Raw genomic sequence first — 27,866 nt, 5'->3', positions numbered from 1 at the left:
GGAAATAAGAGTGAAATGATAAATACCCTTAGAGGCATATTAGTACCAAAAGAGTTGATCAGATAGTACATGTTCCAAAAATAATAATATGCACTGTGGTTGCAGCCCAGGCCCTGGTTCTGTCACTTGCTAACTCTGTGATCTTGGGCAAGTCACATAACCTCCATGTGCTTTAATTTTCTCAATTACAAAATAGGCATAATAATGCTTACCTCATTGAGTATTACGTGAAGATGGTGTAAAGTGCTCAGCACATAATAAGTATTCAGTAAATGTTAGCTTTTATGGTAAAGAGTTCAGGAGGGACAGAGCCCTGGGGGTGGTCAAAAAGGGCTTTCTTTGGATTGGAAATACTGCTTTGTCTTTTTGTTCCACTTTCACCCCATTTCATAGCTGTGTCTGCCTCATTGGTCACAGCTGGTTGGTCTAAGCATGGTCATCTGACCAAGGAGGAGCTGATAAGAGTTCTTCCGCAGAAAATGTAGAACTGGGAAAGCCATCATCCCCCTGGTGGTTGAGACTGTAAGAAGTAAAACTGGGTGCGACGATGGCTGAGTTTCCTGCTATATGGACCAGAGAAGGAAAGATAGGGAAGGCTTTGAGGCCCAGCTAAGGTTGTTGGTTCTTCATTTGACAAACAAGCAGGCATTGGGAGGAGTTTCTGAAGAGCGGCATGAAACCCGAAAATGAGCATTTTGCAGTAGGCTAGGTCTCCTCCTTCAGACCTGGGGAGTCTGTTTCCTAGAAATGCCTGCTTTTTAATGATGCTGAAAGTTATTGATCACTATAGGTGCTGCACAAAGTGTGTATTCAGGGTTTAGTAACATTAGTACTCTCCAGCTTCTAGAGTGTTGACAATATTTTTCCTTTATAGGGAAGTTTCTGCAGTCCTGGCTGTGCCTTAACTACCTTTCTGATTGGTCCAATCTAGTTCTTCAGACTAGACAGTTACCTCTCATTTCCTTATGAGGAGAAGTTGCCAACAATTTCTGTTTAGATCAGGAGCCATTTGGTGTCCGGTACCACATGGCAGCAAGAAATGAGGGGCTCATATAAACCATCACTTAAGTTCTTGCTGAGATGGTTTTGTTGTCATGATGAGGAATACACATTAAAAAATACCCTTACATCTTCTTAAGAAACAAACCAGTTGTGAAAAATGGCATGCCAGTGTGTTCCTGGAGCTCTGATTTCTGACAGAGACCCTAAAGAGACAGGAACAGTTCTACTCTTCTTGTGGCTTTTATGTGCCAGGTAGCCTGGCCATTGGAGTCATTCCTGGCTTTGACACCATTTCTGTGCCTCGTAATATTGTTGCAAGGATTAGATGGTGGACGGCATCAATAAAGGACCCGGCACAGGGAAAATGCTTGACAAATGACAGGAATTAGTATTAGGCTTAATGATATTGCCCCAGAATTTGCTAATTTTGTCTTTTTAGTTAGTTCACAAATCTCATTAAGAAGGGAGGACTCTGTGTTGTCATCTTCTGAACTCTTGGATTATTGATCCTGTACCATTTACTTTGTTTCTTCTCTTTTGTGTGTGTGCTCTTTAAATGTTGTGTGTGTGTGTACATGTGGGTATGTTGTTTGATGAGTTTTTTACACATTCATGGATTCACATAACCACCACCATGGTCAGGATTCCATCACCCTCCCAAAACCCCCTTCCAATGCCCTTTGGCAGCCAAATCCTCCACCCTTGGCAACCACTGTTCTGTTCGCCATCATGATACTTTTGCCTTTTTCAGAAAGTCACATCAGTGGAAACATGTAAATGTAATGTTTTGAAATTTGTTTTTCAGTCAGCATTAATGTCTTTGTTTAATGCATGCTGTCATATTTATCAATACATTCTTTTTTTTAATTTACATAATCTGCTTTTATTGGACATCTGAGATATTTCCAAGTCCTTTCAAAACTACAGTGACAATTCTATGCATATATAAATTTGTGTGCACTTCTGTTAGCATTCTCTAAAATATGTGAGTATCTTTTCCTTCAATTTTTACTATAATAAACAGAACCTTTTTGCATACATCTCTGGGCACGAGTGTAGTATTTCTAAGAATATATCCTCCGAAGCAGAATTCGGAGAATATTCAGAGGGGATGAATATTTTTAAAATTTACTGCCAAATTGCCCTCCTAAAGATCTTACCAATTTATATACTTTCACCAGTAAGAGTATGAAAGTGTCTGCATCCCTCATATACACTACAACTCTGGTTATTTTAAACTTTTTAATTTTTGCTGATTTGTTAGGTAGAAAGGTGATTTTTTAAAAAAAGAATTGCATTTCCCTGGTCATTGGTGAGGTTGAGCATTTTAAAATATCTTTGTTGATATTTTTACTTCTTCTTCAGTGATTTGCCTGTTCAGAGACTTAGCTGGTTTTTCTTTGTCTTTTGTGATATTGATTTACAGGAGCTCTTTAAACAACTAGTGCTTTCTTAATACTTTATCTGTTTTATAAAAGCATTCTTTTTTTTTTTTTGGCTGACAAGTATTCCATTGTATGAATATACCACAGTTTATCCATTTGCCCATTGAAGGACATTTATGTCATTTTCAGCTTTCAGCTATTACAAATGAATTGGCTACGAATATTCACATGATCGATCCTTACTTGGATATATGCTTTCTTTTTCTTGGGTGAATACTTGGAGTAGAATGGCTGGGTCTGTGTAACTTTACAAGAAACCGCCAGTATGTTTTCCAGAGTGACTGTATCATGTTGCATTACCGCCAGTGATGTATGAGAGTTCCAGTTGCTTCACATCCTCACCAGTACTTGGTATTGTCAGTTATATTTTAGCTTTAGCTTCTCTAATAGTTGAGGTTTTAACTTGCATTTCTTTATTGGTTAATGACATTGAGCATCTGTTTGTGTGCTTATTTTTGATCTGTATAGCCTGTTTAGTAAGATGCCTGTTCACATCTGCCCAGTTTTTTTAAAATTGAGAAATAATCCACATACCATAAAAGTCACACTTTTAGTGTTTTTTTGCATATTCATAAAGTTTTACAACTTTCTTCCTTTTTTTTTTTTTTTAAAGATTATTCACTCTTCCTTTTTGGAGCATGGTTAAAATTAAAATAGATACTTTAAAGTATATGACTGATAATTCCAGTATCCATGTCATCCTCAGGTAGGTGTGTGTTGATTGTCTTTTCCTTTTCCAGATGTTGAGATTTTTCTGGTTATTTGTGTGTAGATTAATTTTAAATTGTATCCTGGACTTTCTGAATGTCATGTTAGGACACTCTTGCTTTTATTAAATCATATGGAGAATTTTATTTATTTGTTTGTTTTACCAGGCAGATTTTGTTCAGACTGCCAGTTTCTGTCTGCCTCCTCTGAGCTATTGTTCCAATGTCAGCTCATTTTCAAAGCCTTTGCAGTGATATTTTGATCTACCTCATGTGAGTGCCATCTAGGTGCCTGCTTGGGAATGGGGCAGTGGTCTACTCTATAATTTAGTTCTTAAAGCTTTTGGCATGTTATTTGGGATCAGATCCATGTGTGCATAGCTCACGGTAAGTATAGGAGTTCATACAGAACATTTTGGCCTCACTTTCTCAAGCTCTCTACTCTCTTTGACCTCCCAGACACTACCTAGCTTGAAGAATTTCCTTTCCTGGTCTTTTGACTAGAAAGCTGTGACTTAATTTCTTCTCTCTGTCGTGCCCTTCCCACAGTTTGTCTGCTTCTGGGGCTCAGTGGTGGGAGGATATACAGAGAAAAAGAACAATGAGCATTTTCCTCATGCTTTTGGGACCAGTCTCTCTGGTCAGAAAAAAAGAAAAACAAAACCTCCTCTCTGAGTTTTAGGCACCTGCTCAGCTTCTCGTGCCAATACTAGCTCCAGCACTGTGTGTGATTGCCTGCAACTAGAGTGAGAGAAAATGGGAAAAAATGTTTTTTTTCCAACTCTCTATTATCCAGAGGGCCCCCTTTCTGTTCTTTGGACCAGAAACAGAGCTCTTTTGGAGGTCTCCCTGTCTGCTCTCCATATGCAGTTCTGGGTTCCAAGATGCCTTTGAATCTAGGTCAGGAGATTTTGGAAGGGGGAAAGTGGGAAGCTTACTACTGGTGTAGTAGTACTTAGAATTCTGGTTTCCATCCCTAATCTGCCTGCCACTATTTATTTTTCAGCTGCTCCATGCATTTTGTCCAGAGTTTTTAGTTTCATTGAGTGCTTCCTCCATTTTGAACAGAACCTGAATGTTCCTTTATTTTTGACAAAGGAAAAACGATCTTTTGAGGCAATAGCTAAGCTCTGGTCCATTTTTAAATCATGAAAATTACATAGAGTGATAGTAAAGCACGTGGACCGTATTTGAACCGTATTTGGGTTCAAATCTTGATTCCGTCACATTCTAGATGCACAGCATTTACCAAGTTACTTGATTTCTGTGATTGAAAGAGCTATCTTTGATAATAACAGAAAATACTTCATAGGGTTAATATGAGTTTATATTTATAAAGCATTAGAACTTTGCCTGACACATAGTAAGTGATATCTAAGTGTTCTTTATATAAACTAATGTCTATTGGCCCCATAGCTTATAAGAAATGAGTTTCATTTCTGCATTTCCCAATTCCCTTGGTGTTAAACTTACCATTTTTTTGTAGAAGGCTATATATAGAGAGTAAAAATACCATGGGCATTAGAATCAGGATGATCTGAATTTAAATCCAGTATGAAATATCTAGCCCAATATCAGTCACATGTGGGGAGCAATGTAAATGTTCCTTCCCCCTTAATTTAAAAGAAAATGTACAATGTCCAAAGTTCACTATTCTTGATTATTGTCCTAGTGCTACTTCCTCATGCATTCATCCATCAATTCATTTCTTGATTAGTTAATTAATTAAAAATGTATTAAATACCCACTTTGTTCCAGGACATGTGCTAGGTGCCAGGGAAATACTGGTGAGCAAAATAGACATGATTCCTGCCATCATGGAGGTTACAGTAATCAAAGAATCATCTAAACATACAATTACAAATTATGATGGATACACTGAAGAAAAAGTACATAGTATTTTCTGAACACGTAACAGAGGGATCTAACCTAACTGGAGGAGGTGAGAGAAGAAGGTGGTAAATAATGGCTTGAGTTGAGTCTGAATAATGAGTGGGAACTAAATTGGCCAACTGGTAAGTAAGGGGTGGAGAGGGCAGCACTTTCAGTGGCCCTGTAGTGTGATGAGAATAGCACGTTCAGGAGCCAGTATGGTTGATGAGGTGGCTAGGGAGGGAGTTAGTTCAGAGGAGAATGGCACCCAAAGAGGGTGAAACAAGAAGGAATTAGGTTGGGGAAGGCCTCTTGAGCTTTGTGAAAGACTGTATTATAAGAACAAGATGAGGGAATTGAAGATTTTTTTTTTTTTTTTTGTGGTACGCGGGCCTCTCACTGCTGTGGCGTCTCCCGTTGCGGAGCACAGGCTCCGGACGCGCAGGCTCAGTGGCTATGGCTCACGGCCCCAGCCGCTCCGCGGCATGTGGGATCTTCCCGGACCAGGGCACGAACCCGTGTCCCCTGCATCGGCAGGCGGACTCTCAACCACTGTGCCACCAGGGAAGCCCCGGGAATTGAAGATTTTAAAATGGGATACAGGGTGGGATAGGAGGGGACAGTGATAGGACCACATTTACTTGGGAAGATGACACCCATGACCACCTTCATGTGGATGGTTTGAGGCTTACAGTCATTGCTCCAAGTCTAGGTTTGCTTAGAATCAATGTCCTCTATGATTATTTCCTCTGGGTTCTTAAGGGGCACCACCAGTCTCTCCACAGTGAAAGTCAAAAAGCTTGGCATTTAAAGATATGGTTGAAGATGACATACACTGTCTAATGGTCTTCCCACACCTTTGGGATGTATTTTGTTGGTTTAGGCAAATAACCTTCCTCTGGAAGCTGACATCAGGAACTGTAGGAATGAGTTCTGTTTGTGGTGGGAAAGAATGAAACAGACCCACCAAGAGAGGTACAGATGGGAGAAGACAGCTCCCAGGATATCTGAGTTTGTGGATCCAGTCAATCCTGAAACTGTTTCCACTCCTACTTTTTCTATCGTTTGTGTTTCCTGGGCCAGCGAATTTTTTGTGCGTAAGCCAGCTTGCCACCAAAAGAGTCCTGTCATTCTTTCAAGAAGTTCTCAGGGACCAAGTTTTGCTTTGTGTGCTAATTAATTTAACTCAAGAATTAGCTGGGATCAATCACTGTGTCCTTTGGCATAAACCTCCATCCCACATGCAGAAAGAAAAGGCAGTGTTTTTCCTTGGGGTTCGTGTGTGTGTGTGTGTGTGTGTGTGTGTGTGTGTGTAGGTGGGGGCAGGAAATAGGGGAGTGGGACGAAGGGAGTATGTGAAAGTTCTCTGGCATCTGGCTCTGCCCTCAGTGAACTCTCAACCATATTCAGTTCTCACATCTGGCAACTCTTCTCTTTCTCTGCCTTCCAAATCAGGAACATTGCCCTGTTACCTCAGTTACCCCAGATCATTGTCACCAGGCATGGGTGTGTTGTACATCTTCCTCCAAGTCGGGGTGGCAGAAATGTTGACATTTCAAAATTGCAAACAACTTAAATTTAGACGTCACATCTTCTTAAAATATACCAGAATATCTCCATGATCACTCTTCACTGTACACTACTGCCTCCTGCCATGCTTACCCCTTGCTGTGTTGTCCAGTCCTAAATCCTTTGAAATTCCTACGTAGACAAGTTTTTTATCGTTTGATTTCACTGTCTCCATATAGAACCTCCCACCTAGAGCAGCCTGCTTACAAAGACAGTCCCCCACCTTGAGAAAACCCCCTACTAGCTGTTAAATGAAGTTTTCTTTCACCCTACTTCACTGTCTACACGCTCTGGTTTGCCTCTTTAACATCTCCTTTACTTTCTATTGTTATTTTTACCTCCTCCCCTTAAATGCAGCAAAAAAACAAACAAAAAAACTCTTGGTGTTGAATCTTAACAGTATGCTTTGTGCTCACTGAGCAAATGGCTTTGAAAGGATCATTTTCCCTCATCTCCTGGGATCAGGGAAGAGGCCCCAACCCACTCCCCTCACCCCTGCAACTCACTAATTCTAAGGTACCAAGTTGGCATCAGCTCTGAGCAGTCTCTTTTGTGTCATGTAACCCTTCCTCTTTCCTCCCTCCCCCCATGCCCAATAGGAGCTTTGGCAAAGGAAAGAAAGAAAAAAACCTGACTGGGTTCCAGCTCTTCTTTTGCCTTTTTCTCCCAGATCTCATGTTACTTGAATGAGGAGGCTCTCTGTCGATTGAACCTCCTGTGTTCAGCTTTTTGAGCTGACAGCTTCCCTTTCTTCTCCTGCCATGAGAAAGCTTTCTGGGGCTCAGGTGTGCTCCCTCTCTCTGGCATGGAGGTGGAACAGTGCTCCAGCTCAGGTCAGCCCCAGGGGTATAGGATTGCTCAGCCCTTGACCCCGCAATAGCTGGCCTTGGCACTGCTGTCCCTCTGCTGTCTGCTCATGTACCTTGTTCCAGGCAACACTGATACTGGTGGATGACCTTTCGTCTCAGGCATAGCTTTCTTCTCAAACACAGGAGAAGGTAATGCAGGAAGGGCAGAGCAGTGAGGGGTGCCTTCTGTGGCACAAACACGTGGCCTTACTAATGTCAGTGGTCTACTGGACTTGCCTAACTACAGCCAGGAAGATTGCCAGTAGGAGATAGAGTAAGACTGTGAACGCACCCTTCACCTTTCCATCTTCCTTGTAATCTATAAACTGTAAAATGCAAGTGTTATGCATTATTTTTTCATGCCATACAATCCCTAGCCTATACATTCCACATACCAGATCCTAAAAAAATTTGAAGGCATTAGAAAAAGTGAAAAGATGTCAGGTGTCACTAATAACATTAATCAACAATCAGTCATTGTTGACAGCACTTTATGGAGCACTTAATTGCACGCTAGGTACTATGCAGAGACCTTCAAATGGAATCTCTCATTGAATCCTCCCAACAATCCTATGAATTAGATTTGATCTTTCCTCTATCTTATAAACAGAGACAGACAGAGAGGTTAGCCATTTAAACCCAGCAAATTTGTACTGGAGCCGGAATTTGAACCCAAACTACCTCCACTCTGTATGCTGAATTACATACTCTATTGATGCATGTCATAGATGTATCGGGAAAGTGGTCTTGACCCTTGATGGATATAGTACAGTTGTTAATGAAATCTATGCAAGGAAAAGCAAAGAGTTTTTCTTCTTTGTTTTGTGTTCTCCTGTAAACATCAGTCTTCTTTGGATGATTTCAGCTCATGACACTCTGATGCCAGGTAGACTTAAGGAGTTCAGATTCCCTGAGAGGTATCTTCGGAGCAAAACTGGAAGTTTAGAGACTGCTTCTGTCATCCTAACACTAAATAAGTGTTTTAAGGAACAGAAAAGCCAGAGATTTGGTATGCAGTGTAGAAAAGCAAAGCACAGAGACATGGAAATGTCCAGAGTTTGGATGTTCAAAGGAAATTAAAAGGCTTGGTGACTCTTCACTGTAGAGGGAATTTGTAACTCTCTTATTTAACCAACATCATGCAACCATGAACCAGGCCCTGGCTATGGGCTAAGTATTGTGAGTGTAGCATGATAGCTTGAGCCTTCTTCTCCCCTGAGGCTTATGTTTTAGTGGGGATAGACAGAAACAAGCAAACAACTGTGTTGATTTCGGGTAGTGATAAAACAGTGCTGTGCAGAGAGTAAAGCGGTGTAATGGGTTAGATAGAGACTGGTAGAGTAAGGCATCTGGGAAGACTTCTTTGAGGAGGGGGACATTTGAGCTAAGGCCATCTATGCTTGGGTTTATTTCTGGGCTTTCTTGGATTTATTCTGTTCCAATAAAGTCATTTTGAAAATTCCAATGGAACTTTTCATAGAAATAGAAAAAAATTCTGAAATTCCCATGGAACCACAGAAGACCCTGAATAGTCAATGCAATATTGAGCCAGAAGAACAGAGTTGGAGGCATCACACTACCTAATTTCAAATTATATTACAAAGCTATAGTCATCAAAACAGTATGGTACTGGCTTAAAAACAGATGCATAGACAAATGGAACAGAATAAAAAGCCCAGAAATAAACCCAAGCATAGACGGTCAAGTGATTTTTGATGAGGATGCCAAGAATACAAAATAAGGAAAGCATAGTCTCTTCAGTAAATGATGTTGGGAAAACTGGATATCCATATACAAAAGAATGAAATTGGACCTTTATCTTGCACTGCTTACACCAGTCTACTCTTAGCAAGTTTTCACTGTTTATAATACAGTATAATTAACTATAGTCATTATGCTGAAGATTCAATCTCTAGACTTATTCATCCTATATAACGGCAACTTTGTATATATACGATGGACTATTACTAAACCATAAAAAAGAGTGAAATAATGCCATTTGTAGCAACCTGGATTGACCTAAAGATTATCATCTTAAGTGAAGTAAGTCAGACAGGGAGAGACAAATATCATATGATATCACTTACATGTGGAATCTAAAAAAATGATACAAATGAACTTATTTACAAAACAGAAATATACTTACAGACATAGAAAACAAGCTTATGGTTACCAAAGGGGATAGCAGGGTTGGGGGGAGATAAATTAGGAGTTTGGGATTAACATATACATACTACTATATATAAAATAAATAACCAACAAGGACCCTACTGCATAGCACAGGGAACTACATCCAATATCTTGTAATAACCTATAATGGAAAAGAATCTGAAAAAAAAAATGAATCACTTTCCTGAAAATTAACTATACTTCAGGTTTTTTTTATTTTTTATTTTTTGGTGGTACGCGGGCCTCTCACTGCTGTGGCCTCTCCCGTTGCTGAGCACAGGCTCCAGACGTGCAGGCTCAGCGGCCATGGCTCACGGGCCCAGCCGCTCCGTGGCATGTGGGATCTTCCCAGACCGGGGCACGAACCCGTGTCCCCTGCATAGGCAGGCGGACTCTCAACCACTGCGCCACCAGGGAAGCCCTCTTTTTTTTTTTAAACATCTTTATTGGAGTATAATTACTTTACAATGTTGTGTTAGTTTCTGCTTTATAACAAAGTGAATCAGCTATATGTATCCATAAATCCCCATATCCCCTCCCTCTTGAGCCTCCCTCCCACCCTCCCTATCCCACCCCTCCAGGTGGTCACAAAGCACCTAGCTGATCTCCCTGTTCAATGTAGCTGCTTCCCACTAGCTACCTGTTTTACATTTGGTAGTGTATATATGTCAGCGCTACTCTCTCACTTTGTCCCAGCTTACCCTTCCACCTCCCAGTGTCCTCAGGTCCATTCTCTACGTCTGCGTCTTTATTCCTGTCCTGCCACTGGGTTCATCAGAACCATTTTTCTTTTTAGATTCCATATATATGTGTTAGCATATGGTATTTGTTTTTCTCTTTCTGACTTCACTCTGTATGACAGACTCTAGGTCCATCCACCTCACTACAAATAACTCAGTTTCGTTTCTTTTTATGGCTGAGTAATATTCCATTGTATATATGTGCCACATCTTCTTTATCCATTCATCTGTTGATGGGCATTTAGGTTGCTTCCATGCCCTGGTTATTTTAAAGAAAGCTGCAATGAACACTGTGGTACATGACTCTTTTTGAATTATGGTTTTCTCAAGGTATATGCCCAGTAGTGGGATTGCTGGGTCATATGGTAGTTCTATTTTTAGTTTTTTAAGGAACCGCCATACTGTTGTCCATAGTGGATGTATCAATTTACATTCCCGCTAACCGTGCAAGAGGGTTCCCTTTTCTCCATACCCTCTCCAGCATTTATTGTTTCTAGATTTTTTGATGATGGCCATTCTGACTGGTGTAAGGTGATACCTCGCTGTAGTTTTGATTTGCGTTTCTCTAATGATTAGTGATGTTGAGCATCCTTTCATGTGTTTGTTGGCAATCTGTATATCTTCTTTGGAGAAATTTCTGTTTAGCTCTTCTGCCCATTTTTGGATTGCGATTTTTTTTTTTTTTTTGATGTTGAGCTGCATGAGCTGCTTATATATTTTGGAGAATAATCCTTTGTCAGTTGCTTCAATTGCAAATATTTTCTCCCATTCTGAGCATTGTTTTTTCATCTTGTATATGGTTTCCATTGCTGTGTAAAAGCTTTTAAGTTTCATTAGAAGTTTCCATTTGATTTTGTTTTTATTTCCATTTCTCTAAGAGGTGGGTCAAAAAGGATCTTGCTGTGATTTATGTCATAGAGTGTTCTGCCTGTGTTTTCCTCTAAGACTTTGATAGTGTCTGGCCTTACATTTAGGTCTTTAATCCATTTTGAGTTTATTTTTGTGCATGGTGTTAGGGAGTGTTCTAATTTCATTCTTTTACATGTAGCTGTCCAGTTATTCCTGCACCATTTAGTGAAGAGGCTGTCTTTTCTCCACTGTATATTCTTGTCTCCTTTATCAAAGATAAGGTGACCATATGTGCGTGGGCTTATCTCTGGGCTTTCTATCATGTTCCATTGATCTATATTTCTGTTTTTGTGCCAGTACCATACTGTCTTGATTGCTGTAGCTTTCTAGTATAGTCTGAAGTCCGGGAGCCCGATTCCTCCAGCTCTGTTTTGCTTTCTCAAGATTGCTTTGGATATTCGGGGTCTTTTGTGTTTCCATACAAATTGTAAAATTTTTTGTTCTAGTTCTGAGAAAGATGCCTTAGGTAGTTTGATAGGGATTGCATTGAGTCTGTAGATTGCTTTGGGTAGTATAGTCATTTTCACAATGTTGATTCTTCCAATCCAAGAACATGGTATATCTCTCCATCTGTTTGTATCCTCTTTAATTTCTTTCATCAGTGTCTTATAGTTTTCTGCATACAGGTCTTTTGTCTCCTTGGGTAGGTTTATCCTAGGTATTTTATTCTTTTCGATGCAGTGGTAAATGGGAGTGTTTCCTTAACTTCTCTTTCAGATTTTTTGTCATTATTTTGTAAGAATGGAAGAGATTTCTGTGCATTAATTTTGTATCCTGCTACTTTACCAAATTCATTGATTAGCTCTAGTAGTTTTCTGGTCGCATCTTTAGGATTCTTTATGTATACTATCATGTCATCTGCAAACAGTGACAGTTTTACTTTTTCTTTCCCAATTTGGATTCCTTTTATTTCTTTTTCTTTTCTGCTTGCCATGGCTAAAACTTCCAAAACTATGTTGAATAGTAGCGGTGAGAGTGGGCGACCTTGTCTTGCTCCTGATCTCAGAGGAAGTGGTTTCGGTTTTTCACCAATGAGAACAGTGTTGGCTGTGGGCTCGTCATATGTGGCCTTTATTATGTTGAGGTAGGTTCCCTCTATGCCTACATTCTGGAGAGTTTTTTTCATAAATGGGTGTTGAATTTTGTTGAAAGCTTTTTTTGCATCTTTTGAGTTTATCATACGGTTTTTATCCTTCTGTTTGTTAATACGGTATATATATCACATTGATTGATTTGAGTGTATTGAAGAATCCTTGCATTCCTGGGATAAACCGCACTTGATCATGGTGTATGGTCCTTTTAATGTGCTGTTGGATTCTGTTCGGTAGTATTTTGTTTAGGATTCTTACATCTATGTTCATCAGTGATATTGGCCTGTAGTTTTCTTTCTTTGTGACGTCTTTGTCTGGTTTTGGTATCAGGGTGATGATGGCCTTGTAGAATGAGTTTGGGAGTGTTCCTCCCTCTGCTGTATTTTGGAAGAGTTTGAGAAGGATAAGTGTTAGCTCTTCTCTAAATGTTTTGTAGAATTCACCTGTGAAGCCATCTGGTCCTGGGCTTTTGTTTGTTGGAAGATTTATAAACACAGTTTCAATTTCAGTGCTTGTGATTGGTCTGTTTGTATTTTCTCTTTCTTCCTGGTTCAGTCTCAGAAGGTTGTGCTTTTTAAAAATTTGTCCATTTCTTCTAGATTGTCCATTTTATTGGTGTATACTTGCTTGTAGTAATCTCTCAGGATCCTTTGTATTTCTGCAGTGTCAGTTGTTACTTCTCTGTTTTCATTTCTGTTTCTGTTGATTTGAGCTTCTCCTTTTTTCTTAATGTGTCTGGCTAATGGTTTATCAATTGTGTTTATCTTCTCAAAGAACCAGCTTTTAGTTTTATTGATCTTTGCTATTGTTTTCTTCATTTCTTTTTCATTTATTTCTGATCTGATCTTTATGATTTCTTTCCTTCTGCGACCTTTGGGGTTTTTTTGTTCTTCTTTCTGTAATTGCTTTAGGTGTAAGTTTAGGTTGTTTATTTGAGATTTTTTCTTATTTCTTGAGGTAGGATTGTATTGTAATAACTTCCCTCTTAGAACTGCTTTTGCTGCATCCCATAGGTTTTGGGTCATGGTGTTTTCATTGTCATTTGTTTCTAGGTATTTTTTGATTTCCTCTTTGATTTCTTCAGTGATCTCTTGGTTATTTAGTAGCATATTGTTTAGCCTCCATGTGTTTGTATTTTTTACAGTTTTTTTTTCCATGTAATTGATACCTAGTCTCATGGCATTGTGGTCGGAAAAGATGCTTGATACGATTTCAATTTTCTTAAATTTACTGTGGCTTGATTTGTGACCGAAGATATGATCTATCCTGGAGAATGTTCCATGAGCACTTGAGGAGAAAGTGTATTCTCTTGATTTTGGATGGAATGTCCTATAATTATCAATTAAGTCCGTCTGGTCTACTGTGTCATTTAAAGCTTGTGTTTCCTTATTTATTTTCATTTTGGATGACCTGTCCATTGGTGAAAATGGGGTGTTAAAGTCTCCTACTATGAATGTGTTACTGTCGATTTCCCCTTTTAAGGCTGTTAGTGTTTGCCTTATGTATTGAAGTGCTCCTATGTTGGGTGCATAAATGTTTACAATCGTTATATCTTCTTCTTGGATGGATCCCTTGATCATTATGTAGTGTCCATCTTTGTTCCTTGTAATAGTCTTTATTTTAAAGCCTATTTTGTCTGATATGAGTATTGCTACTCCAGCTTTCTTTTGATTTCCATTTACATGGAATATCTTTTTCCATCTGCTCACTTTCAGCCTGTATGTGTCCCTAGGTATGAAGTGGGTCTCTTATAGACAGCATATATATGGGTCTTGTTTTTGTATCCATTCAGCCAGTCTGTGTGTTTTGGTTGGAACATTTAATCCATTTACATTTAAGGTAATTATCGCTATGTATGTTCCTATTATGATCTTCTTAATTGTTTTGGGTTTGTTTTTGTAGGTCTTTTCCTTCTCTTATGTTTCCTGCCTAGAGAAGTTCCTTTAGCATTTGTTGTAAATCTGGTTTGGTGGTGCTGAATTCTCTTAACTTTTGCTTTTCTGTAAAGGTTTTAATTTCTCCATGGAATCTGAATGAGATCCTTGCTGAGTCGTGTAATCTTGGGTGTAGGTTTTTCCCTTTCATCACGTTAAATATGTCCTACCACTCCCTTGTGTCTTGCAGAGTTTCTGCTAAAAGATCAGTTGTTAACCTTATGGGGATTCCCTTGTATGTTATTTGTTGCTTTTCCCTTGCTGCTTTTAATATTTTTTCTTTGTATTTAACTTTTGATAGTTTGGTTAATATGTGTCTTGGCATGTTTCTGCTTGGTTTTATCCTGTATGGGACTCTCTGCACTTACTGGAGTTGATTGACTGTTTCCTTTCCCATATTAGGGAAGTTTTCAACTTTAATCTCTTTAACTATTTTCTCTTCTTCTTCTGGCACCCGTATAATTTGAATGTTACTGTGTTTAATGTTGTCTCAGAGGTCTCTGGGACTGTCCTCAATTCTTTTCCTTCTTTTTTCTTTATTCTGCTCTGCAGCAGTTATTTCCACTATTTTCTCTTCCAGGTCATTTATCTGTTCTTCTGCCTGAGTTATATTGCTATTGATTCCTTCTAGAGAATTTTTAATTTCATTTATTATGTTGTTCATCATTGTTAGTTTGCTCCTTAGTTCTTCTAGGTCCTTGTTAAACGTTTCTTGTATTTTCTCCGTTCTATTTCCAATATTTTGGATCCCCTTTACTATCATTACTCTGAATTGTTTCAGGTAGACTGCCTGTTTCCTCTTCATTTGTTTGGTCTGGTAGGTTTTAACCTTGCTCCTTCATCTGCTGCATATTTCTGTGTCTTCTCATTTTGTTTAACTTACTGTGTTTGGGGTCTCCTTTTTGCAGGCTATAGGTTCATAGTTCCCATTGTTTTTGGTGTCTGCCCCCAGTGGGTGAGGTTGGTTCAGTGGCTTGTGTAAGGCTTCTTGGTGGAGGGGACTGGTGCCTGTGTTCTGGTGGGTCGGGTTGGATCTTGTCCTTCTGGTGGGCAGGGCCACGTCCAGTGATGTGTTTTGGGGTGCCTGTGAGCTTTGTATGACCTTAGGCAGCCTCTCTGCTAATGGATGGGGTTCTGTTCCTTTCCTGCTAGTTGTTTGGCATGTGGCATCCAGTGCTGGAGCTTGCTGTCATTGAGTGGAGCTGGGTTTTAGTGTTGAGACAGAGATCCCTGGGAGAGCTCTCACCGATTGTTATTACATGGAGCCGAGAGGTCTCTGGTGGTCCAATGTCCTGGACTCGGCTCTCCCACCTCAGAGGCTCAGGCCTGACACCAGGCCGGAGCACCAAGACCGTGTCAGCCACACGGCTTGGAAGAAATGGAAGAAAAAAAAAGGCAAAAAAAACCCCCAAAACCAAACAGACAGAACCCCAAACCAAATGGTAAAAGCAAAACTAAACAGACAAAATCACAGAAAGAGTCATACACATACACACACACAAAAAGAGAAAAAAGACAAAAAAAAAAAAGCATCCAATCCAGTAAACAAATCCACCAATGATAAGAAGCACTAAAATGTAAACTAAGATAAACATAAAACCCAGAAACAAATCAGACGCAGAAAGCAAAGCCCAAGTCTACAGTTGTTCCCAAAGTCCACTGCCTCAATTTTGTGAACATTCATTGTCTGTTCCGTTCATCAGGTTGCTTGTGGAGATTTAATCTGCCCCTGAGGCTGCTGGGAGAGATTTCCCTTTCCCTTCTTTGTTTGCACAACTCCTGGGGTTCGGCTTTGGTTTTGGCCCTGCCTCTGCGTGTAGGTCTCCCTCCAGCATCTGTTCCTGCCCAGACAGGAGGGGGTTAAAGCAGCGGCTGATTAGGGCCCTCTTGCTCACTCAGGCCGGGGGGAGGGAGGGGTACGGCACTGATAATGGGAATGCAGGGCGAGCCTGCGGTGGCAGAGGCTGGTGTGATATTGCCACAGTCTGAGGTGTGCTCTGTTCTCCCAGGGAAGTTGTCCCTGGATCTCGGCACCCTGGCGGAGGTGTGCTGCACAGGCTTCTGGGGGTGTGTGGGTAGTGACCTGTGCTTGCACACAGGATTCTTGGTGGCAGCGGCGGTAGTGTTAGTGTTTCATGCTCGTCTCTGTGGCCTGAGCTGATAGCCGTGGCTCACGCCTGTCTCTGGAGCTTGCTTAGGCGGTGCTCAGCCTTCAGTGGGCACACAGAACAGGAATCCCCTCTCCTCACACACCCTGAAACAATGGTCTCTTGCCTCTTCTGCATGTCCAGATTTTTTCCCGGACTCCCTCCCGGCCAGCTGTGGCGCAGTAGCCCCCTTCAGGCTGTGTTCATGCAGCCACCCCCAGTCCTCTCCCTGGGATCCGACCTCCAAAGCCCGAGCCTCAGCTCCCAGCCCCGCCCGCCCTGGCGGGTGAGCAGACAAGCCTCTTGGGCTGGTGAGTGCTGGCCGGCACCGATCCTCTGTGCGGGAATCTCTCCGCTTTGCCCTCTGCACCCCTATTGCTGAGCTTTCCTCCATGGCTCCTAAGCTTCCCCCCACCGCCCACCCCCCCATCCCCGCCAGTGAAGGGGCTTCCTAGTGTGTGGAAACTTTTCCTCCTTCAAAGCTCCTTCCCAGAGGTGCAGGTCCCATCCCTATTCTTCTGTCTCTGTTTTTTCTTTTTTCTTTTGCCCGTCTCAGGTGCGTGGGGATATTTTTGCCTTTTGGGAAGTCTGAGGTCTTCTGCCAGTGTTCAGTAGGTGCTATGTAGGAGTTGTTCCACATGTAGATGTATTTTTGATGTATTTGTAGGGAGGAAGGTGATCTCGTCTTCTGCACCATCTTGAAGGTCTCTCTCAAGGCCTTTTCGTTAGGTATGGGTTCTGTAATTGCAGTTTCACATTGCATTTATTGCATTAAACTGTAACTGTGGTATATATTGACTATGATTTCTATTTCAATTTCTTTAAAGAGGAGTGAGAACTTAATGGAGCTCAAGAGCAATTGAGTGCAGAGCAGACCCCATTTATATTTTTGCAGCCTAATTTGATAGCCATTTTAAATCACTCATCACTTGATTCTTTTTAAAGCATGTATCTCAGTTTTGAACACCAATTCTTTTTTTGCGTTCATAAAAATAGGGGGCTACACCTATGAATTGGTCATGGAAGCTCCCTCCAATCCCTATATTTTTATAGTTAAATTCCATAAAACGGTTATAGATAGTGTTCAGTGGGAGGGAGAAGGGAGTTATAACTTTCCACTCTGGCATTGGAAAGGTGTCAGTAAAGACTTCTTGAGTCAGTAGGTCCTCTGCTGGATCTGGAAGGATGGCAGAGTTGGAAATGCTAGCAGTGTGGTGGAGAATACTCTCTGCAGATGGGAAGGCATGTGTGAAGATGGAGGCAGTCAAGTTCAGGGCATATTTAGTGAATGATGAGTGCCCAGGTTTCTGGGAGTTAAGATGTATCTACAGGCAGGGTAATCCTCAAACCTCAGTTTTCCTGGGAAATTCCTGACTTATGCCTGTTGTTCAAGAATCCCACTCAAGGTAATACTTGTCCCAGATAAAAGTGTCACGGTTTGGACAATAAATTATATGGTCACCCTACCTAAAGGAGAAGAATAGGAAGATGAAATGTCAGGTAAGGTGTTGTGACTTTGGGAGGTAATTGAGAGTCATGGAAGATTTGGAGAGTTTAGAGAATCTGCTAAATTTTAGGGATCATTTTGGTGACACTTCAGATTACGCAGTGGGTGAAAGAGAAGAATAGAGAAGACTACATTGAGGTTTCTGGTAATAAGTTGTTTAGAACAGCAGCCAGGAGAAGGGCAAGGGTTGAGGAAATGCAGAGGAAATGCAGAGGAAAGCATGGACAGGAATCAATATTAGAATCTAATATTGAAGCATCAAATTCCTTGAGAGGTGAATGGCCAGGGGGCAGGATTTCTTGTCCTTGGGCCACTTGCTGGCATGGTTTATTGGCTAATCCAGATCCCCCTAGGATGGAAGTGATAAGAAATCAACGCTTAGGTCTCGTAGCTCTTCCAGTTTGGAGAGGAGCCTTGTAGTTGTGCACCACTTTGCTGTTGAGAATAAATCACCAAGATTCTGTATCCCATCTACATTTTGGAAAAAGAAAAGAAGTGAATTATTAGTCTTGAAGGCTCAACCCCATTTTGGATTCACTTCCCACCTTTGGTTTCTCATTGGAAACTTGAGAAAAGATAGATTTCTTCATGTGTGTTAGGGTCTTCCCTTGAGGAGGAGGTGACCAGAAAAAAATTTAAAAATGGGGGCCAAGCACTCACAGAAGTAATTTCTTTTTCTTATTTCCAAGCCAGAAAAATCACCTTTTCCTCCCAACTCCCTCGTGCAAAGGCTATGTTTTTATCGTGGTGTCTGAAAAACATTTGGATAGCACTAAGTTCTCTACACACATGTGGGACACTTTATGTAAGAGACACATGTGTGACACCTCCTTTTAAGTCCCCCCCCCTTCAGCACACATTTCCCCTGGTGCTTTTCATCCTGTTAGAGAGACTCTGAAATGAAATGGAAACTTTCTGGGGAGCTGACAGAGAGGAAGCACTTTCTCTTTTTCTAAGACACAGGGCTCGTGGAGGCTGTGAGGTGGGGGTCTAGGTCCTGCACTGGATCTCTTTGACACAGGTGTGTACTTTCACTCCATCTTCCTGCCAGTTTACAACCATGTGGTCTTGAGCTCTGCTTTGGCCAGTGTCTGTCCCTTCTCAGCCAGATAACATTTTCCTCTGCTTTTTCAAGCATGTAGAAGTTAGTTTGGATGCAAGAGGGCATGTGTCCGGGCGCTGTGTAGAAAGTTAACTAACTTGTTGGAAATCTGGTTCCTAATTGTAGGAATCAAAATGAATTTTCAGTATTCATCTATGAGAATGGGATCATTAACCATTGTAAAAACACAGCCAAGAAGGTGTTTGTTATTTCAACAAAATCCTGGAGATACAGCAGTGAGCAAAACAGACAAAAATTCCTGTCCCTGTGGAGCCTACATTCTACTGAGGCAGAGAAAGAGAGAGAGAGAGAGATGATGAACAGTATAGTATTGATAAATAAAATAAGTGCTAATGAAGGAAAAAATCTGGGGAGAAAGAAAATGATGAGGGTGAGAGAATTTGAAATAGTAAATAGAGAAGCCAGGGAAGGCCTCACAGTAAGGTTGCTGCTTCCTTTGGGTATTTCCTAGAATGAGACCAAGCCTTGTCTAGTGGAGGGATGTCCCAGGCAAAGGGCAGAGCAAACGCAAAAGCCCTGAGCTGACATGTTAAGGGGACAGCAGGCCAGGGTGCTGGAATGAACTGTTTGTGCAAGTTGTTTTTCACCTTTTCTCTGCACAGTGAAGGCCTAAGATCTGACCTAACATAGTGCATATTAGCATTTCCTTGTACTGACTGAATTATCATTAACCCTTGGGAGATTTGGAAAATACAGATGCTCGAATCCCTGCCCAAGCTATTCCACTTGAGTAGGTCTGGGGTGATAGCCAGGTACCTGTCTTTATAGACAGCTTCCCAGGTAGTTTAGATGATCTGTAGGTCTTGGGATCAGCTACCTAGATGCAGTTCATCATGAGCTCCAGCTTCATTTTGGCTACAGCGTCTATGGATCCCCCTTTCAGGGCAATGAAACACTGAGGTGGATATGATTAGTGTTGGATTCAGTTATTTTAGCTGCAGAGAGAAGGCCTGGTGATGACAGGCTAATGTTTTTTTGTGTCCTATGCTCAGGAATTGCAACACAGTTTCCAATTGCGCTATAGATTTGTGCTGTGCTTTGCTTTCTTTCTATGAGAACTGGCCTCTGTCTTCAGCAGGTTCTAGTTGTTCTATTCCATGTCGCACTGTAGCCAAGGAAGGATTAAATAAACCAACTGTAGGGGTAGGGATATAAATAGGATTCACCAGGAACTTGAATACAACTTGAAATATTCTTTTCTTTTTTTTCCTGCTCTCTGCCTGTTGGTCTTGTGTTCCATCATTCCCACAATGTAGAAAACAGGGACTCTCACAACTCTTGAATGTCAGCCTGAGAGCTTCTGCCATGAGAGGGTTTGACTTCTGTTCTCTGAATCACACCTCTAACAAGTTCCCAGGGAGGAGGCTCAGTGGTCTGTTCCTGGTCAGGTGTCTCCTGTTGAGTGGATCCAATGTGGCCAGGGTCATGTAAGTACATGGCAGCTCCTCTAGCAGCCATCAATGAGGACAGGTGACAGTTCCTAGGAGAAGGATGGGGTGAAGTGCATATGAATAATGTTAATTCCAGAGCTGAGACTTGCCTTGAAACTTTTCTTTTGATATTGATATAGAGCCAGGGTAATTTAGATTTAGAACCAAAACCAAAGTCTTTAAAATTAGATAAATGGCCCTCCTATATCTGATTCCCTATTACTGCACTATAACTTCATCACTGCACATCATTTCTACGTTCATGCCCCTCTAGTCACGCTGGTCTCCCCACGCAAGGCCTTTGAACTTGCTGTTACTACTGCCTGGAAAAGTCCTGCCCCAGAAATCTACAAAGCTCACTCCCTCACCTCCTTTTAGTCTTTGCTGAAATACTGTTTTCTCAGTGAATCCCCCTCTGTCCACCTTATTTAAAATTGTACGTCTCCTACCCCAGAGTTCCCAATAATTCCCAGTAATTTTATCCATAGCACACATTACCACATGACATACTCTGTCTTATGTATTTGTTGCTTCTTTCATTCACTATAACAACAGCTTTACAAAGCCAGGGATTTTTTTTTTTGTCTGTCTTGTTCACTGCTGTATCCTCAGCACCTGGAGCAATGCCTGACACATGGTAGGCACTCAGCAAATACTGAATGACCAGTCAAGTTCATGTATATTTTCTTGGACAGCCGTAGTTATCCCACAGCCATACATTCCTATGACTTTCCATGGTTAGGCACCCCCAGGTAGAGAGTCCCACCTGGGCCTCCTTTGGATTGAAGCCAGTGATGATTCCAGAAAACAAACAGAAGAGCAGGGAGGCTGGGGTTGGCATAGCAGCTGCTGAGTTGGGAAGGGGGCAGCATCTGTATTACTCAAACACAGCAGCATCCCCAGGGAGAGGGTAACCCTGAGGCTCTGCAGGTCTTTTCAATATCTTGGATTAAATGAACTGTGAAATATTTGTTTTATTAGAAGAGCTTGGGTTTGTTTCTGAGGCTTTAAATCGTGTCTGTTCTGGGCAGCTGATACGTAGCAGAGAGTGCACAATGTTTAGAGAACTCATGGGAACCTCGCCCATCATTTGGGGTCTGTTTTCAGGGGCCCCTCTCATTTCTCCTCCAAGACCAGCAATCTCTTTGTTGGGACAAAGCACTGAGGAAAGACAAGGTTACTGTTGGTAAAGGAAAATGACTGTGGAGGGGCGCAGCCTCATGTAGCACACTGTGTGCAGAGGAACTCAGGAAATTCTGAATGGCTGCAGTCTGTAGAATTTCTGATGGGGGCAAGTGCATTAAATGAAGATGGGACTGGAGGTTCAGGAAGAGCCAGTGAGAACTTTTATGGGACTTGAAAGAAAAGCCCTTCATGTGTACAGATGTTCTGAATACAGTTCCACAGCATCCCCTAAGTGTGTTGCTCTTAAATCACAGTTTCCATCTTATCTAGGAAAGCTGAGGGCCTCTGAGGTTCAGGAGGGAATTCCTAGTTTCTGAGTGGGGAATGATAAAGCCCAGATCCTGTGGTGAATTCCCATAGTGAATGGAATGGGAGCCTCCACATTCTCAGCTATGAATATTGAGCTTCTTTCTTCCTGCTACAGCTTTGTCATTGATTTAGCTGTCAACCCTCCATCCCTGCAGATGTAGAACCTACAGATATGGAGGGCCTACTGCACTATGCCATTTTATACGTATAAGGGACTTGAGCATCTGTGGATTTTGTGTATGTGTGAATGTATATGTGTAGACGTGAGTGTGTGTAAATGCATAGGAGAAGTTTGCGAGTATGTATCCTCCCAATGGTTAAGTTTTCAACTCTGGGAAGAAAAGAAAGAATGAAGCAAGGTTAAATAAATTGTTTCATTTTTAGCCTTATACAATTCTAAAAATTTGGCATCTTTTTCCTACCAAAATGTATCCATGCATTATTTGTGTAGTTCTGAAAAATTGCAAAAAGATTGTAGTTGACAAATGAAATCACTAACCAATGACAAATTGACTGATGTTCCCTTTTCTGCTCTATTCTATCTCCTGCTGGTTCCAAATAACCACAGTCGTAGTGGATTGGGGAGGGGAATCTAATCACATCATGTAGGAATCATTGTTTCTCTAATGCCGCTGACCTACTTTCCTACATATCTATGCCATTTTTTCATGCTGTCTATTACACCTAGAATTCTTCCTTTCCCAGCTCTTAGTGTCTTCAATTACCAATTTTGCTCATCCTTTAAGACCTATCTTGATTAAATCACCTCCATGACACTTTTTCTCATTTGTTCAGCATTCATCTTATCCATCCATCTATCCATTCATCATTCAGTGAATGGTTACTAAATGCCAAACTCTGTGTGGAACTTTAGGTAGTACAGATATTATTCTTGCTCTCTTGAAGATAACATTATAAAGAGAAGATGGAAAATAAATAAGCAATTGAATGAATATAAAATTTAAAATTGTATTGAATGCTAGAAAAAAATAAACATGATATCCGGAAAGAGAATAAAGAAACAACACCCAAATTGAATAGGGTGATCAGAGAAGGCATTTATCTTAAGATATAAAAGTGAAAAAAAATGAGAAACATACCAAAGGATGAGGGAGGGTAAGTATAAAGATGTTTTCCCAGGGGAAATATATATGATCTCTTTTGCTTCTGAAAGCCTTCTATATTCGCTTATTACATTGTTCATTATATATATGATGTCTATGTTCATATTCTTGATTTTCAGGTTTTGGGGCAGCTTTCAGTTTCCTGTTGGTTTCCTAGTAGGAACCAACACACTGAATCAAGCATCTGTGGACTCCAAAGCAGGAAAAAGGAATTCCTTATATTGTCTCAAAGGCATCTTAAATTTCATTGATACCCTCTCTGGGGAGTTTCTAAAAACAGAGAAATTATTTCCAAAATGATCTTTAGGACTGAATATTAAAGTGGTTTTACTTTTCCTAGTTGCCTCTCTGCTAGATCTTTACTCTGTACCAAGAAAGAAAGATTTCCATTACCTACTAATCCAATTCTGGTTGGGTGGAATCCATCCTTAGGCCAAACTTTATTTAAAATCATTTAAAGTCTTGTTAAAGAAGAAGTACTTTCTTCCCTTTGTGTTCCCTCAGGCCTGTGGTTTTTTTTTTTTTTTTATTAATAGGAAAAAGAGAGTATAGTTTTGGTAGACCAGAAATTTTCTTTAGTGAAATATATGGACTGTAGACTATATCCAACGTATAATCACCTCTCCATGACTCTGAACTGAGTTAGTGCTATTTTACCAACTTAAAGAGTTGTTAGTCATCTTGATTTTTCCCAAAGCTCTGGCCTTAAGGCATGGAGAGGTTTTTATTTTCTAAACCAGATACCAGAAAATATCTTTGCTGTCTCCCTTGGGGATAGCATCTTCCAGACTAAGACAGTAGAGAGAAGAAGTCCAATTTCAGGAACATATGGTAGTCAGAATAAAGTGGAAAACGTCTTGCTATCTCTGGAAGGTCATAGGATCTTAAGAGTTAGAAGGTACCTTGGAAATTATTTAGGTCACTCCCTTACCCAGGGCTGAAATTTGTTTATAATAGCACTGAAAAATGATTATATATCTCACTTGCACATAAATATTTCCCTTGATGAGAAGCATAGTACCTTCTAAGACAGACCATTCTGCCTTTTAGTTATCTCTGGTTATTAGACATTACTTATTCATACCAGTTTTATCCCATAACCTTCAATGAGACAAAACCTACAGTTCTAACATCTTTCCAGTAATCCTAAGAACATGTCTTATCTATGGCTAATTAAAACTAAATCGGGCTTTGAATCAGAAGATTCAAGTTATGGCTTCACAAATTAGTTGATCTTGGGCAAATTTTTAACTTCTATGACTCAATTTCCTCCTCTGTAAAATATAGTCACATACCTCACTGAATCATTGTGAGGATTAAATAGGAAAATGTGTGTGAAAACGACTAACGTATGCCCAACATATAGTAGGTGGTCAGTAACTTTTCTTTTCTGTTCCATCTTCTTTCTCATGTTTACTGAAAGAGTCTGAGGACAACTATTGGTAAGGAATGCATTTGTCTACAAGTAACAGAGAACCCAAATATTATTGACTTCATCATAAGGACATTTATTATTTATTTACTAAGAAGCTCAAAGATTGGCAGCCTTAGGCTAAGTATGGTAACTTATTGATCTTATGAAGGACCCAGGCTCTACCTCACTTCTCCACCATTCTTAGCATTACTGGCTTTTTTCTTCATGCTTTCTGCACTCTAGATGTAAGATGGCTGCTGTAGCTCCTGGCACCATGGATGAATTCAAGGCAGAAAGAAAGCGGAAGGAGTGGCATCTGTAACTCCTTTCCATTCCCTTTTCTCAGGAAGGAAAATAGTGTTTCCTGAAGCCTCTCTGCAGACTTTTCTTATCTTTCATTGGCCAGACTGAGTGAAAGGGCTATACTCAATGCAAGGTGAGCTGGGGAAGTGATATAGGCAAGAGGGAAGAGGGTGGGGATGGTTATGCATTAGCCAACTAACCACAGCTGCTCCTGAAGCACCTCTCATGTCTCCCCCAAATCGTCCCTTCTCCGGGTGTATCACTCCCTGTGCTCTCAGCATCTCTGAAAATGACTTGATTTGCATACCCTTTGCTCCTTAGTCTCCTTGGTTGGGTTAATCATGGTCAGCACCAGGTGATGGCTGTACCCATTGGGGCTCAATCAGGGAGCAGAACCACTATGAGTATTATGAACTGTGGAGTTACTGTGGGATTAGATTTTACAAAATGTAAGAGGAGCTGGAGAAGTAAGGTCCAGAAAGGGAAGCTGTCAGATCAGAGAAAATCACTAACCAGCTCTCCCAAGGCACAAGCACAGGGAACAAGTCATAACTTGTAGGAAAATCTGGAAAGTCAGGCATGTCCAGCTGCCAGAGCAGGGCCACGAAAAGGATCTAGAAAAGAAGTTTCTGGAAGGTTGTTGCCTCTGTGTCTGGTGGTGAACCAGGGTTACTGATAGTCAGTTGGGCCTGTGGTCAGGAAGAAGAGCTGTGTGCCGGGGAAAGCTAGGACAAGCAGGAACCTGCTGGTGCCTCTTTTCTGTCTCTTACTTCATCTAACCAGAGTGAACCTTAGAGCATAAATTCAGCGTGCTTTGAATGGACTCAGTGTACCTCCCCCAAACGCAGGATGTATCAAGCATGGGGAAAAAGAAAAGGGCTGTGCACCCAAATGGACTTTGGCCATGATGAGGTTTCACACATTTTCATTGCAGCAAGACACACTTTTAGGGAGAACAGATTCTCTGACGGTGTATTAAATGAGGGAAATAGGGCCCATTCTAAAGGTAAAATAGGATTAGCATGGGATATGAACATAAGTTGCTCTTATGAATCCATTAGGGGAAGGAAAAGCAGGAACTTATTAGATTGTGAGGATAAAGAAGGAGGAAGAAGATGGAATTTCGAAGCAGAAACTATGTCCCCAATCATCTTCCTATATAAGCCCTTCACATCTCCACTATTAATTTTGTTTCTTTAACTTCTGTTTCCAAACCCCATAACAGCAATTTTTCCTTGAGTATTTTTCCTTTGGAATTAAATTTTTTATCTTTGTCTTGACTTGTATATCAGTAAATGTTTAGCAGTATGTTAACTGTTATCTTTGTGTACTAAAGCACAAGGTTGTTTAGAATAATTAAATCATGGGATGTCTCCTATACCCATCTTACTGCTGATACTCTTTTCATCTAGGTGATAAAAGCCAGACATACATTAATCCACGTAAAATTGTCTCATGATAACTTGAAAAATTATGAGAGTGTTATCTAATCATGAAAATAAGTTAAATTCTTCCTTTTCTATAAATAAGAGGTGGTTTTTGTTTTTGTTTTTTTTGATTTACAAAGCAGACAGAAGAGTAGGGCCATTTTTCTGTTCCATTATGGAACACATGATATATTTAGTGTTTCTAAGATTTGTTTTTTGAGGCTGATTTGTCAAAAGGACAGCCTGACCTATGTCTTGTCTGCATGGCAAGCTGAATGCCAAACAAATGTCTCCTTCATTCCAAAGACACCATTCTATTCTATTTGGGTGGAAGATGATGCTTACCTTAGCAGCAGGAAATTGTTTGACTGGAGTACCTTCTGACGGCAAGCTTATTTCACAGAGCTCTGTAGAGAAGGTAAATTTTGATGTCATTGCTAGTTAAAGCAATAGTTCCAACCTGATTTCCAATTATTATTGTCTAAATGGGAACATTCAAATGCTGGGATTTCCTTACAAAACTAGTAACCCTAGAAAGTCACATTTAAAAAAACAATACAACTTAAGGGTATATACAAAAGCCAGCATTATAAATTCCATATTGCTCTGGACTTAGCAAAATAAGCAGATGGAATATATTGGAAGGGCTGAGGGCACAGATGTCTTCTTGGCTTGGGTTCAGAGTGAAAGAAGCCCATTTTGTAGCTGAGTCTGGGATAGGAAAGATCCAGATACATGGAGAGCTGAAAAACCAAATACACAGGTTTAATGAATTGTTTATCAAAGTAATTATCACAACATTTAAGCAACAAGTTATTGTCTGGGAGCGTGCTTTTTAAACTGATTTAAATACGCGTTTTGAGTGGGTAAAGCTTTTCAGTGGTGGTTGAGTTATTGCTAAGTTTCCTTAGATCTTCCACTTACAGTAGTATTGCTATTGCTCTGGCCAAGAGAAGGCTTACCCTTTGGGGCCCTAAGCCCTTTGTTCATTACAAACATTGTTTCTACTATGTTTAATAAACTGGGAGTGAATGTTTACTATGTTGAACTTTCCTTTAAAAGTGAAAAAAAATAATATCAGCTGCTGTACTCAGTTTAAGGACCATATTGATAAAGGAGAAGCCATGAAAAATAATTAACTTCTGTTGTTTAGTTCTTGTTATAAAATTTATGCGTACCCCTTGGAGAAAATGTAAGAAAATACAGACAAAAAGAAAAATTTTAAATCACCGGAAATCCTTCTATCAGAAAACGATCAAAGTTAACATTTTACAACAAAACTTGCCAGTTACATAGGTATTTTTCATATTCCTATTGTTTTCTTCCAGCAATATGTTACAGACATTGTTCCTTGTCAATAAATACAGATATAAAAATGTCAATTTTAATAGATGCCTATATTTTAACTAATCTATAGTTATCTAAGCTATCCACCATTTGTAGACACCATGATTGTTTTTATCTGTCTATCTACCTATCTATCCATCTATCTAGCTATCCATCTATCTATCTATCTATCTTTTCAATCCACATACTTTTCTGTGTGCTTGTCTGATTATTTCCTTGGGTTGAATTCCCAGAAGCAGAATTGCTGGATCAACGGTTCTGCAC

The sequence above is a fragment of the Delphinapterus leucas genome, chromosome 20 (assembly GCF_059928025.1).
Source record: "Delphinapterus leucas isolate spDelLeu-1000000601 "Yukka" chromosome 20, BTC_Dleu_Yukka2, whole genome shotgun sequence".
NCBI classification, from domain to species: Eukaryota; Metazoa; Chordata; class Mammalia; order Artiodactyla; family Monodontidae; genus Delphinapterus; species Delphinapterus leucas.
Note: the sequence above shows the minus strand (reverse complement) of the source record.